The following is a 14088-nucleotide window of genomic DNA, read 5'->3' on the forward strand; positions in this document are numbered from 1 at the left end:
AAGATATTGAGAAAACAAAAGCTCTCAATCTTAGCTTTGCGAAAGGATCAAAAACTTTAGATGAAATTATCAAAGTGCAACATTCTCCTCTGATAAAGACAAGTCTTGGATATACTGAAGAAGCATCTCAAGCACATAAGCCATCAACCTCCAAAAGCTATCTTGATGTAGCAAGGATAAGTGAACAGGTTGACAATAATCAGCAAAGGCATAAAGCAGATCATCAGGTAAATCGGGTCCAATCTACTTCAAGGATGAACAGAAGCTATAACCCACCACAGGTAAATTAGTCTCAATTTTCTTCAAGAATGAATGTCAATGGAAACTACAATCATCAGGTCAGTAGATTTGATAATCGCAAGAATTTCTTTAATGGCCAATTGATTTCATGTCATAAATTTGGACACAAAGCTGCTCAATGTGTTGCTTACAAGACCATCATGACTAGAGAAGCACGAAATCAGAGGAATGTGACTAGGATCATGGAAAGGACATACAATAACTTTTCTGCTCTTGAAAATGAAATAGAATGCTCTATCTGTAACAAATTCGGTCATGAAGATTCTAAATGCAGGAGTAAATTTTGGCAAACATCTCAGAAGGAGCAAGCTTCATTGGGTCCCAAAACATGGAGAAAGAAAGAAACGCAAACAGAAAGATGTGGAATAGCCTTGTATGCAGAAGGACAAGAAAATCTGTGGTATATCGATAGTGGATGCTCGAAACACATGATAGGTGTTAAAGAAAAACTTCAGTCATATAATACCTTAGAAAAGGAAAAGAAGGTCTCATTTGGTAATGACACTCCTGCATTCATAAAAGGTAAAGGCTTTGTTCTATTAAAATAAAAGGTTAAAGCTGGGAATGTTATGTATGTTGATGGTCTAATGCATAACCTATTAAGTGTCAGTCAAATGTGTGATCAAGGAAACGAAGTAGTATTTTGATCAAATGGATGTGTTTTTCATGAGCTAGATAAGGGAGAAACAGTGATCAAAGGTGTAAGAACTCCAAACAACTTGTACATACTCAAGGGAGGACAACAACAGTGCTATCTAAGAAAAAATGATGAACACTGGCTATGGCACAGAAGACTGGGGCATCTAAGCTTCCCTCAAATAAGAAAAGCATGCAGATACCAGGTGGTTCATGATCTTCCGGATATCCGCATTCCAGAAAATACAATATGCAAATCATGTCAATTTGGTAAGCAAACCAGAACACATTTCCCTAAAAAGGAAGGATCAGCTAGTAAGCCTCTTGAACTTGTTCATACTGACTTATGTGTACCATCAAGGAAAAGTCACCTCGTGGAGAAGAATATTTTATATTGTTCATTGACGACTTTTCAAGAATGTGTTGGATAGGACTCCTAAAGCATAAAGACGAAGCATTCAAAAAGTTCAAAGCCTTCAAAGATTTGGTTGAAAATGAATCAAATTGCAAAATCAAATGCCTTAGGTCTGATCGAGGAGGGGAATTTACCTTCGATGAATTCTTCGACTTCTATGAAGAACATGGAATAAGAAGGGAATTCTCTACTGCAAGAACTCCTTAGCAAAATGGAGTGGTAGAAAGGATGAACAGAACTATTCAACAAATGGCTCGTGCTATGCTAGATGAGTCTGGAACTCCTGCAACCTTCTGGGGTGAAGATGCATTTGCTGCTGTCACTATTCTCAACAAAACAAACATCTGGGTAAACAACATTGTTACTAGGAAAAGTGTCTATTTAGAACTGCTCTATCCCACTAAGGTGTGACAGCTGCCTTAGAAACAAACAGAGAAAACTACTTTTGTATTTCCTTTATGAATTAAAGATAGAGGGGGATAGAAAGAACCGACCTGTGTCTTGTGCTAATCCTTTGATCCAATCCCTCTCTTCTTTGACAACTTCCAGCTACCTGCTCCCTTACTTTCCCAGCTTTACCAAGTTCCTGTAAGATCACTAAAGAATAAAACTATACAAAGACATGGATCTATATTCATAAACAGCTTAGGATCAAATTTAAGCTAAACATACAAATGTAACAAGCATCAATGATACACAAGCATGTAGGAGAAACTCAAATAGTTTTTATTGATATACAAGAAGATCCAGGAGGAGTTACAATCGATGATTCCTGACCCAGCATCAACCTCCCAGCAAAGAAGCCCCTTCTTCACCTCCAACAAAGCATAAATCACCCAATACTCTGATATCTATCTCAAAACCAACAGCAATTCCTTGCAATGTACAAAATTCCAGCCTCTGGATCTCTGGGATGAGGGATCCATATATAGATGTATGCAAGGAGGATGAGTCAGCTTATGATTTGATTAGTGTCTTCTCTCTGTCAGTTCTTGCTTCCACTTGGAGACTGAAAGCCTCTTACTCATCCTTGGTCGAATTCAGTGAGGCAAGTGTCATTGGAGAAGATTCTGGAAGCTTCCATTGTCTTTCCACCTCGCGAAATGGCACTGCCATTTGTCATTTCTCGCTCAACGCACCCTGATAGTGCATTTAGGACGTTGCAACGCACCCAGCTAGTGTATTTAGGTGCTATGCAACGCAGCTAGCCAGTGGAGCAGCTGAAATGATCCTGTTTTGACTTATTCTGAGCAATTTCTGGTGGAGAACTTCTGGGAGAAGCTGTAATTTGTTGACCTTGTCCCTTTAGGGGTTGGAACAACACTTTTAGGGACTTAGGAGCCCTTGGTTTATGGACATTTCATGCTTGGAGCTGCAAGGCACAAAAATGTGTATAACAGATGCCCCCTAAAGTATGAGGCCGTTAATCGGGTGAAATGCTTTATTATGAGGATCCGAAGTTCTTTCAATGCTGGGAGGAGACCTGTAATAAGATACAATACAATACATTATCTTCATACTGTTTTTCATGATCTAGCTGAGGCGGGCATTCCCATGCTCAGCTTTATAAATTCATTTTCATGTACATAGGACAGACAATCGTCTGAGTGTAGACTGATGATTCTGATAGAGCCATCATCCTTTTGGTAGGATGATTATCTGTGCTACAATGTTGTACATTTTAATGTCTTTATTTTCCTGAATATATATCGCAGCCCGGATGGATGAAACTAGATCCGGGGTCTTCAATCTCGTCCGATCTTCACTCGAAGTACAAGTCGATCCATGTGAGAAATGTTCTGAAGTCGAACATGGAAAGACATCGCTTGATTACCAGTCAATGATGTAAACTGTTAACAAGCGCGAGAGGAATCACCGATAATGATAATGACCCTCAAGGTACTACAGTACAATTCACGTGGTGTGAATAAAGGACTTGGCGTCGAACACCATGCAAAATCTTTCGGTCGAAGGTCATTGATGTAAACCTGTCACCAGAAGTGAGAAACTTGCCATTAAGGCATGCAAGCTTCAAAGTACTGAACGGGGTGTTCCTAGACCAACTTCTTGGATAATGAGTTGATGTCGACAAGAAGTGATCTGTCAAAGGAGGGCCTTAATGAATCCCACATCAATGACACGGAACGGAGCAAATGATTTTGATGGAGGTGAAAACGATCTGATTATATACGGTTCAGGGTGGTGGTCATGAAAGAATGAAGTATAATGTATGGTAGTGGGTGGGACACAGGTGACTTCTCTGGATGACTTCTCTTGAACATGTCGGCGACACTTATGTGATGGATTGGTAGCATTAACCCCAAATGTGGATGGTATGGCGTGACCATGGTGATGTGACCGGTGAATGAAACAACCCAACCCGACTCGGACATGGAGTGGAAGTGTCATGTTCAAGAGCGACTTGCTACCAATAAAGATTCTTTGAGTTTTCTTCCCAATTTTTCCCCAGTCATTGCTGACCAGTACCTCTTTATTTTTGTCAAGCTTGAGGAGGATAACATATGCTTGTTCTATAAGTTACCCTTCGGGCAAACCCATCGTTATGTTTTAACGAGCCTAGCGATAGTGAAACTCGTTCTCGTCTAAAGACAAGTTTGTCGCTATTAATCTTTTTAACGAGTTTAATGACAAAGATAACTCGGTCCTTTTCATTTTTAGAGAGTCTGAAAAGGTACGTAAAGGTAACTCCAAAATTCCTTTTTCGTCATCTAATCCCTTAAGTCTGAAAAAGTATAAAACAATACAGAAGGGATGAATTTTCGATAGTTTTAACGAGCCGAACAAAACAAGCGCTCGATCTTTTTGTGCAATAATCCCTCAGGTCCAAAAAGATTAAAATCTAGAGGAGGGATAGCACTTCCTGTCCCTTTAACGAGCTGGAAGGCCAAGGACTCGGCAATCTTTTCATATTTTACGAGTCAGTTGAAAAGAGCTTAAAGGAGACTCGTCTTTTGAGGAACGAGTGATAAAATGGGTAGCAGATGATTCCAGGTAAGGTTTGGAATTTTCCAATCACGACAGTGTCACAAGGATGGCTAATGAAATCACTCTTCGCAGCTGTTCCTCAAAATGGGTAAACAATCAAATGGAGGTGAATGATCGGCCATTGAAAAGTGGAGGTGACGGTGCAAACACGACCAAGGCTTTAATGGCTGAAGTACTACATTCACGGTGGTTATTTACCAGGGAATAGTTCATTTTTTAACAAGCTTAAACGCGGGTGGAAACATTTGCTTTGTCTGGGTTTATTTTTTAACGAGCTTGAACCTCGCGGTAACACTGCTCGATTAATCCAGTCATATGATAAGAATGTCTCATATAAAAACGGCAATTTTTAGAGTTTTGCCCCACATCCTTTCTTTATGCAAGTTAGGAGACGACCAATCCTACGAGTTTAAAGGGTTAGAGGTCCTAAAAATTTTAAAAATAAATAGTCGCTCTTTGCTTGCACTCCAAAAGGTTTGCATGCCCCCAGGTATAAAACAGAGTTTCAAGGTTACCTCTACTTCTCTCCGTCAAAACACTTGTTTTGACGAGAGAGGCCTACCTCTTACAGGTTACCCAAAGATTGTTCTATTCGCGGCGCAAACAAAACACTTCTTCGGCGATATCTACCGAGATAAACAAAGGTGAGTGGCGGTGCTCGCCAACTCACATAACTTTGACAAGAGAATCCTGTACTAGAATAACCCCCTCTTCCACTCACGGACGGGGGTACAGACTAGGCATATTCTCCCGCGGAAACCTACCCTATACCCGAAGTTTTCCTGCCGAAGCAGACCAGGATGCATGCCCCCTGGGTTTCAATCATATCCCTCTGAATTACTCGCGCTCATCGGGAGGACGGACTGGAGATTGAGACATTTCTTGCGTGAAAAGACCATTCAGGGATGGTATATGACTATTTGCTCTGTATGATCCGGGGAATGAAAGCTGGTCCACGAGCTTGACCACTCTTCCTTCGTGCGGAAAACACATTACTCTAAAGAGTGAGGAGACAATCGCTCCCATGCAATAAATATAGTCTCGTCCAAGGAGTAGATTGTAATCTAGGGGTCCTTGAACTACCATTACGTTCAGGTGAACGGTTTTCCCTCTCAATGTTATGGGCACATCAGGAAGGATCCCTAAAGGTCGACTGGTTCCTTTATCAAAGCCTGTCAGATTTCTCATCTCAGGCAAAAGCGATGGCAAACCAAGCGCTTTCCAAGCAGTCAAGGAAAGGATACTCACAGAAGCCCCCTCATCTATGATGGTACCAGCCATAACCATTCTATATATTTGAACGATAATTCGGAATGGTATTCTAGCTGGTAAACGGGGTCTGCCTAGTTGATTCGAGTCGAAGGAGACAACTAGGTTGCTTGGAGGTGGGACCAAATAGACGGTCGGGTACGACTCTGAAAAACTTCCTTCTTGCGGTAAAGGAACGGGTATATTGCCCCCATGTTCGTTGGAGTCTGCGCTTATGAAGAGAATTTGGACGGTGTCATCCTTGTCCTCCTTAGTGAGTGTATCATCTGAAGATGAAACCTCTGAAGGCAAGACCGGGTCAACTGCCGCCTCGACCTTTTGACTTTCGTCTGGTATGGATCCAGATGGTTTATCTTCAATGATAGGTGCTTCAGCCGACCACTTGAGCGGGCCAACCGGGTTTTCAACTAGTGACGGACTTGGCAAGAGTTTTTTATATCCAGGAGGAAGTCGTAACGGTGAAACCGGACGATCATCCAAAACTCTTTTAGCTTCGTCTAAGAAGGGACAATGGTGGACGGCATGGTCCCCTTTGCACAGTTTACAAGGAAATCTATATTTTCCTTTTTGTCCTGGGGCTTCACTTCCACTAGTCGACGGTGTGCTTTCAACATGATCATCAGAGGTTGACGACACCGGGTTGTGCAATCTAGGAGACCAGTCCTATTGTTGGGAAAAGTATCCAATACGGAATGACCCTATCCCACTCTAAGGGTGATAGTACCTCAGCAACAATCGAAGCAAAGCTATCTAAGATTTCTTCTTTATGAAAGTAAAATAGGGGAGAAAGAGATCCACTAACCGATGTCTTTCGCTAATGATTGATCCAATCTTCTCTCCTTGCTGCTTGCTCCCAGCTCCTTGCTCTTTCACTGGCCCATCTACACCAAGATCCTGCAAAATGGCAAGAGAGGGAAACTACAAGAAGCATACATTCATAATTGATTCAAGGATTAGAATAAATCAAATACACAAGTATAACAATACACCATTGAGACACATGCATATAGAAGAACCTCAAATGCTTTATTAATGGAAGAAGTAAATTTCAGGAAGTGATACAACCATAAAAGGCCCAATCCAGCATCACCTCCCAGCAGAAAGAAATCTCCTCTTCACCTCCTTCAAAGCAAATCACCCAATAGTTCTAAACTCAAACCAACAGTACTTCCTTACATTCACCAGATTCCAGCCTCCTTAGACCTCATGAGAGAGATCTATATATAGGGTTTTGGAGAAAGGATGAGTCAGCTTGAGAGCTGACTAGTGTCCTCTCCCACTTCAGTTATTCTTCAGTTCTTGAGTCCACTTGGAGGTTCTTGCTTCCACTTGGAGATCTAGACCCTCTTACTCATCACCAGTCGAATTCCTTGATCCAAGTGTCATTTTGGAAGCTTCCTGGGCATTGACACCTTGAGGAATGACTGTGCCACATGTCCCAACTCGCCCAGCGCAGGTAGCCTTCTTTGCAGTTGACATTCAGCGCAGGTAGACAGTGGAGCAGTTGACATTCAGCGCAGATGCTCAGTGGAGCAGTTGACATGATCCAGAATTAGCTTGTTTTTGAGTGTTTTCAGGTGGAGAACTGATATTCAGTGCTGTGGTTTGCTGACCTTGTTCCTCTAGGGGTAGGAACAACATGTTTAGGGACTTTGGATCCCTTAGATTATGGACATTTCATGCTTCATGCTGTAAGGCACAAAAATGTCTATAACAGTTGCCCCCTAAAGTATGAGGTCGTTTATCGGGTGAAATGCTTTATCAGGAGGATCCGAAGTTCATTTAATCGCTGAGAGGTGACCTGTAATAAAATACAATACAATACATTATTTTTCATTCTGCTTTCATGATCTAGCTGAGGCGGGCATTCCCATGCTCAGCTTTATAAATTCATTTTGGTACATAGAACAGACGATCTTCTGATGGTAGACTGATAATTCTCTGCTGAAATTATCATCCTTTGAGTAGGATGATCATCTGCTGCAATGATGTACATGTCAAATGTCTTTATATTTCCTGAATATATATCGCAACCCGGAAGGATGAAACTAGATCCAGGGTCTTCAAACTCGTTCGATCTTCACTCTAAGTACAAGTCGATCCATGTGAGAATTGCGCTGAAGTCGAACATGGAAAGACATCGCTTGATTACCGGTCAATGATGTAAACCGTTAACAAGCGCGAGAGGAATCACCGATAATGATAATGACCCTCAAGGTACTGCAATAAAATTCACGTGGTGTGAATAAAGGACTTGGCGTCGAACACCACGCAAAATCTTCTGGTCGAAGGTCATTGATGTATACCTGTCGCCGGAAGTGAGAAACTTGCCATTGAGGCATGCAAGCTTCAAAGTACTGAAGGGGGTGTTCCTAGATCAACTTCTTGGATAATGAGATGAAGTCGACAAGAAGCGATCCGTCAAAGGAGGGCCTTAATGAATCCCACATCAGTGACACGGAACGGAGCTAATGATTTTAATGGAGGTGGAAAACAATCTGTGACATATGATTCAGGGTGGCGATCATGGGTGGATGAAGGATAATGTATGGCAGTGGATGGGACACGGTTGACTCTTTCTGAACAACATCTCTTGAACATATAACGACACTGATGCGATGGATCAGTAGCATTACCCCAAATGTGGATGGTTTGGCGAGACCATGGTGATGAGACCGGTGAATGAAACAACCCAACCTAATGTGATACGGAGGAAAAGTGTCATGTTCAAGAGCGACTTGCTACCATTAAAGCTTTGAGGTTCTCCCAATTTTTCCCCAGTCATTTCTGACCAGTACCTCTTTATTTTTGTCAAGCTTGAGGAGGATAACATATGCTTGTTCTATAACCTGCCCTTCGGGCAAGCCCATCGCTATGTTTTAATGAGCCTAGCGATAGGGAAACTCGTTCTCGTTTAAAGACAAGTTTGTCGCTATTTAATCATTTTAACGAGTCTAACGACAAGGAAAACTCGGTCCTTTTCATTTTTAGAGAGTCTGAAAAGGTACAGAAAGTTAACTCCAAAATTCCTTTTTCGTCATCTAATCCCTTAAGTCCGAAAAAGTATAAAACAATACAGAAGGGATGAGTTTTCGATAATTTTAACGAGCCGAATAAAACAAGCGCTCGACCTTTTTGTGCAATAATCCCTCAGGTCCAAAAAGATTAAAATCTAGAGGAGGGATAGCTCTTCCGGTCACTTTAACGAGCTGGAAGGCCAAAACTCGGCAATCTTTTCATATTTTACGAGTCAGTTGAAAAGAGCTCAAAGAAGACTCGTCTTTTGAGGAACGAGTGATAAACAGGGATAGCAGTAGATTCCAGGTACAGGTTGGAAATTTCCAATCACGGCAGTGTCACAAGGATGGCTAGGTGAAATCACTCTTCGCAGCTGTTCCTCAAAATGGGTAAACAATAATATGGAGGTGAACGATCGGCCAAATGACGGTGGAGGTGGCAGGTGCAAAACACGACCAAGGCTTTTATGGCTGATAAATTTACGATCACAGAGGTTATTTACCGGAATAGGTTCATTTTTTATTTAAAAATGAGCTTAAACTCTGGGGGAAACATTGCTCACTGCTTTTATTTATTTTTTAACGAGCATGAAGACCGCGTTAAAACTGCTCGGATCTTGCGTTTATTTTTTAACGAGCATGAACTTTATGCTAAAACTGCTCGATATACCAGTCATAAGATAAGAAATGTCTCCTGTGAGATCTCTATTTTTTAAGGAGTTTCATCTTCACTAATCTTTACTCCATATCCTTTCTTTATGCAAGTTCAGAAACGGCTAATCCAAGAAACAGATAAATAACCGCTCTTTGCTTGCACTCCAAAAGGGTTGCATGCCCCCAGGTATAAAATACAATTTCAAGGCTGCCCCTACTTATCCATCAAAACATTTGTTTTAAAGGGTGAGGCTTGCCTCTTTTTGGTTACCCAAAGACTATTCTATTAATCTTTCAAACTGAACATTTCCTCGGCAATGTCTACCGAAATAGACAAGGGTGAATGACCTTTGTCAAACATGTAACCTTGACAAAAGAATCCTAACCTAGAACAACCCCTCTTCCATCCACGGACGGGGTACGGACTAGTCATATTCTCTCACGGAAATTCTATCTTATACCCAAGGTTTTCTCTGCCCAAAGCAGACCAGGATGCATGCCCCCTGGGTTCCAGTCCCATCTTTCCGAATCACTCGCACTCATCGGGAAGAAGGACTGGGGTGGAGACATTTCTTGATTGAATAGACCATTCAGGGTTGGTATGTGACTATTTGCGATGCGTGATCCCGGAAATAAAAGTTGGTCTACGAGTTTGACCATTCTTCCTTCGTGTGGAAAACACATTACTCTAAAGAGTGAGGAGACTATTGCTCCCATGAAATATATATAGTCTCGTCCAAGGAGTAGGTTATAATCCAAGGGTCCTTGAACGACCATCACGTTCATTTGAACGGTCTTCCCTTTCAATGTAACAGGCACATTGGGGAGGATCCCTAATGGTCGATTGGTTCCTTTATCGAAACCCGAGAGATTTCTTATCTCAGGCAAAAGCGTCGGGGAACCCAGTGCTTTCCAAGCAACAGAGGAAAGGATACTCACAGATGCCCCCTCATCATTATAGTTCCAGCCATTACCATTCTGTAGATTTGGACTATGATTCTGAATGGTATACTGGCTAGCAATCGGGGTCTGCCTAGTTGATTCCAATCAAAGGATACAACCATGTTGCTTGATGGTGGGACTGAATATACGGCCGGATATGACCCTAACGATGTTCCTTCCTGCGATAAAGGAATGGGCGCATTGCCCTGATGCTCATCAGAGTCTGTGTTGATGAAAAGAATATGGATGGTGTCATCCTTATTCTCTGCAGTGAGGGTGTCATTTGAAGATGAATCTTCAGTGACGGTGTCATTTGACGATGAAACTTCTGAAGGAAGAACCGGGTCAACTGCCGTTTCGACCTTTGGACTTTCGTCCGGTCTGGCTTCAGTAGGTTCATTTTCAATGACTGACGCTTTAGCTGACCACTTTAGCAGGCCAGCTGTATTCTAAACCAACGAAGGACTTGGCACGAGTTTTTTGTATCCAGGAGGAAGTATCAACGGTGAAACCGGGCGATCTTCCAAAACTCTCTTCGCTTCGTCTAAGAAGGGACAACGGTGGATGGCGTGATCGCCTTCACACAGTCTGCAGGGGGATCTTGCTCCCCCTCTTTGTCTTGAACCTTCACTTTCGCTGGTTGACGGTAAGCATTCAACATGGCTGTCAGAGGTTGATGCTCCCGAATTGTGCAAACGAGGGGACCAGTCCCTTAGTATCCGGGGAATACAGGGACAATCTCTATGGAAGTGGTCTCCTCTACATATGACACATGGCGATTTAGGCCCGGTCTGTGCTGTGTGTGGATTTTCGTCAGATCTCTTTTGCTTGCCCCCAGTCGCCTTAGGCTCCTTCTTCTTCTTCTCTCTCTTCTTCTTCTCCTTCTTCTCCATGGGAGCTTGGCTTTTGCCGGCTCTACCTTGCGAAGATGAAGGATTGGAGGAAGATTTATAGGAAGTAGAAGGCTGGTGGGCAGCTCTAGACTGATCTAACTATTGACTCGACTGTTCAGGAACCATGGTGTTCTGAACTACATTGGTTGAGAATAGCCAAATTGGCAAGCCAATTGTCAGTCCTGGAAGCGACAATGTGGCCATGTGGGGTGCACCAACTTCTCCCTAAGAGGAGAAATGACTAGGATTTCCATCATGTGGAATTCCTTGGTTGGGGCGTTCCATGTTCTCAACCTACAGATCAACGCAGGAATAGGAGGTGATTATGTTCCGTTTAAAATAAATTTTATAACGACGCTTTAGACACAACTTGCTTTTTCACTTTTTAAGAGTCGAGAAAAAGCTAAAGATGACTCTAGTCTCCTTCGATGTTTTAACGAGCCCGAAGTGACAAATGCTCGGATGGACTTTTTCAGTTATAGAGTTTGAAAAAGGCCAAAAGAAACTGCTCTGGAGATCTAGGCAGAGGGTGTGCCAAACCTTTCGCAAAACCACAGAATACGTTTTACGGTACGGGTGGTCGATCTTCGTGAATGTTGTGTTCACTGCATTGCGATCAGTAGGGCGGTCGACACGGCTTCCTATGGATAAAGGCTTTGTTCCTATAGGGGTCTCCCAATATATACGCGACGGTACGTGGGAGCACAAGTCCATATTGATACTTATCGCTTCACCGTGGAGGAATCACCCAACCACTCAACGCTAAGATATCACGTTTAACGACGCCGGAACACGTCTCTAGCTTAGACCTCTATGTGTTTGCGTTATGTTTCAATGCGTTGTTATGTAAATTCAATTTATTTTAAGGTTGATCTTGTTTAGCAGTTTGCCTTTATGGATCACCACGAGATGTATAATACAACTTCCTAAATGCAGTCTAAGATGATAAGCAAGCTTTTCAATCTTTCAACTTTGAAAATCTTAACTGCTGAGGGAAAAGAAAGACATCATCTTTTCAAACAGATCATAGAGCACACACTAATGCACTTTTTCCTAAATCAACATACAAGCTGTCAAAATGCACATGCACAATGCAGGTATTTCTTTTCTCTTTCTTAATGTTGGTGTACTACAAAAAGAAAGCTGTTGTATAACTTTCAATTCAATTTCAAGTGAAAGCAAACAAGCTTTGTCCAAAATCAAAAGACACCTTAAGATTTACTTGTTTCGACACTAGAAATATATAAATTCAAACCATATGACGAAAGCAATAGCTCAATCAGCTATGAACATCAAACAAACTAACTCTTAAGATCAAAACGACACTTATCACAGATCTAGATCTAAGAGGCCACAGCAAGACTAGTTCACTTTCGTTATGGGAAACTGCAAATGACATAAGAAATACATAAAGAAAAAATACAGTTTCTTTATACAACCAAGGCGGAATAGTGGCAAGGAAAGTTGGTTTCAGATAGGCACATTGACTGATAACATTTTGCAAAAACAAGGATGAAAACAGGGCAATAAACAGGAGGGAACCCCAGTAGCACAAGGCAAAACTGGTTCAGCGCAGGTAGTACACTGGCAGTTTGACCTTCAGCGAGGTAGCCCCTTCAGGACCTGCGATGAAATGCAGACTGCCTTCACAGTGCCTGCAATGAAGAGATAAACTTTCGTTTTTCTCAGTTTCCGGGTCACAGATTGCTCAAAAATTCACAGTTTTTGGCCAAATCAGAAGCTATCAATCAAGCACACACTAAAGGGTAATTAGGAGGATGAAAAGCTATCACTAAGAGCTGTTCAGAATCCTTGTGGATCAGCTCTTCAAATCATAAACTTGCCCAGAAACTGAGCTAGAGTAGATGCCCTCTACTTTGCATTTGAAAGATTCAAATGCAGTTCGATTCGGTACTCCCTTTGTTTAGGAAATGAATAGCAAAAACACAAACAACCAACAAGATACGATCCCCAGCGGAGTCGCCAATTTGTTGTTGGGAAAAGTATCCAATACGGAATGACCCTATCCCACTCTAAGGGTGATAGTACCTCAGCAACAATCGAAGCAAAGCTATCTAAGATTTCTTCTTTATGAAAGTAAAATAGGGGAGAAAGAGATCCACTAACCGATGTCTTTCGCTAATGATTGATCCAATCTTCTCTCCTTGCTACTTGCTCCCAGCTCCTTGCTCTTTCACTGGCCCAGCTACACCAAGATCCTGCAAAATGGCAAGAGAGGGAAACTACAAGAAGCATACATTCATAATTGATTCAAGGATTAGAATAAATCAAATACACAAGTATAACAATACACCATTGAGACACATGCATATAGAAGAAACTCAAATGCTTTATTAATGGAAGAAGTAAAGTTCAGGAAGTGATACAACCATAAAAGGCCCAATCCAGCATCACCTCCCAGCAGAAAGAAATCTCCTCTTCACCTCCTTCAAAGAAAATCACCCAATAGTTCTAAACTCAAACCAACAGCACTTCCTTACATTCACCAGATTCCAGCCTCCTTAGACCTCATGAGAGAGATCTATATATAGGGTTTTGGAGAAAGGATGAGTCAGCTTGAGAGCTGACTAGTGTCCTCTCCCACTTCAGTTATTCTTCAGTTCTTGAGTCCACTTGGAGGTTCTTGCTTCCACTTGGAGATCTAGACCCTCTTACTCATCACCAGTCGAATTCCTTGATCCAAGTGTCATTTTGGAAGCTTCCTGGGCATTGACACCTTGAGGAATGACTGTGCCACATGTCCCAACTCACCCAGCGCAGGTAGCCTTCTTTGCAGTTGAAATTCAGCGCAGGTAGACAGTGGAGCAGTTGACATTCAGCGCAGATGCTCAGTGGAGCAGTTAACATGATCCAGAATTAGCTTGTTTTTGAGTGTTTTCAGGTGGAGAACTGATATTCAGTGCTGTGGTTTGCTGACCTTGTTCCTCTAGGGGTA

Source organism: Pinus tabuliformis, chromosome 9, assembly GCF_031772625.1.
Source record: "Pinus tabuliformis cultivar Carrire ecotype Pingquan chromosome 9, CPIR1, whole genome shotgun sequence".
NCBI lineage: Eukaryota > Viridiplantae > Streptophyta > Pinopsida > Pinales > Pinaceae > Pinus > Pinus tabuliformis.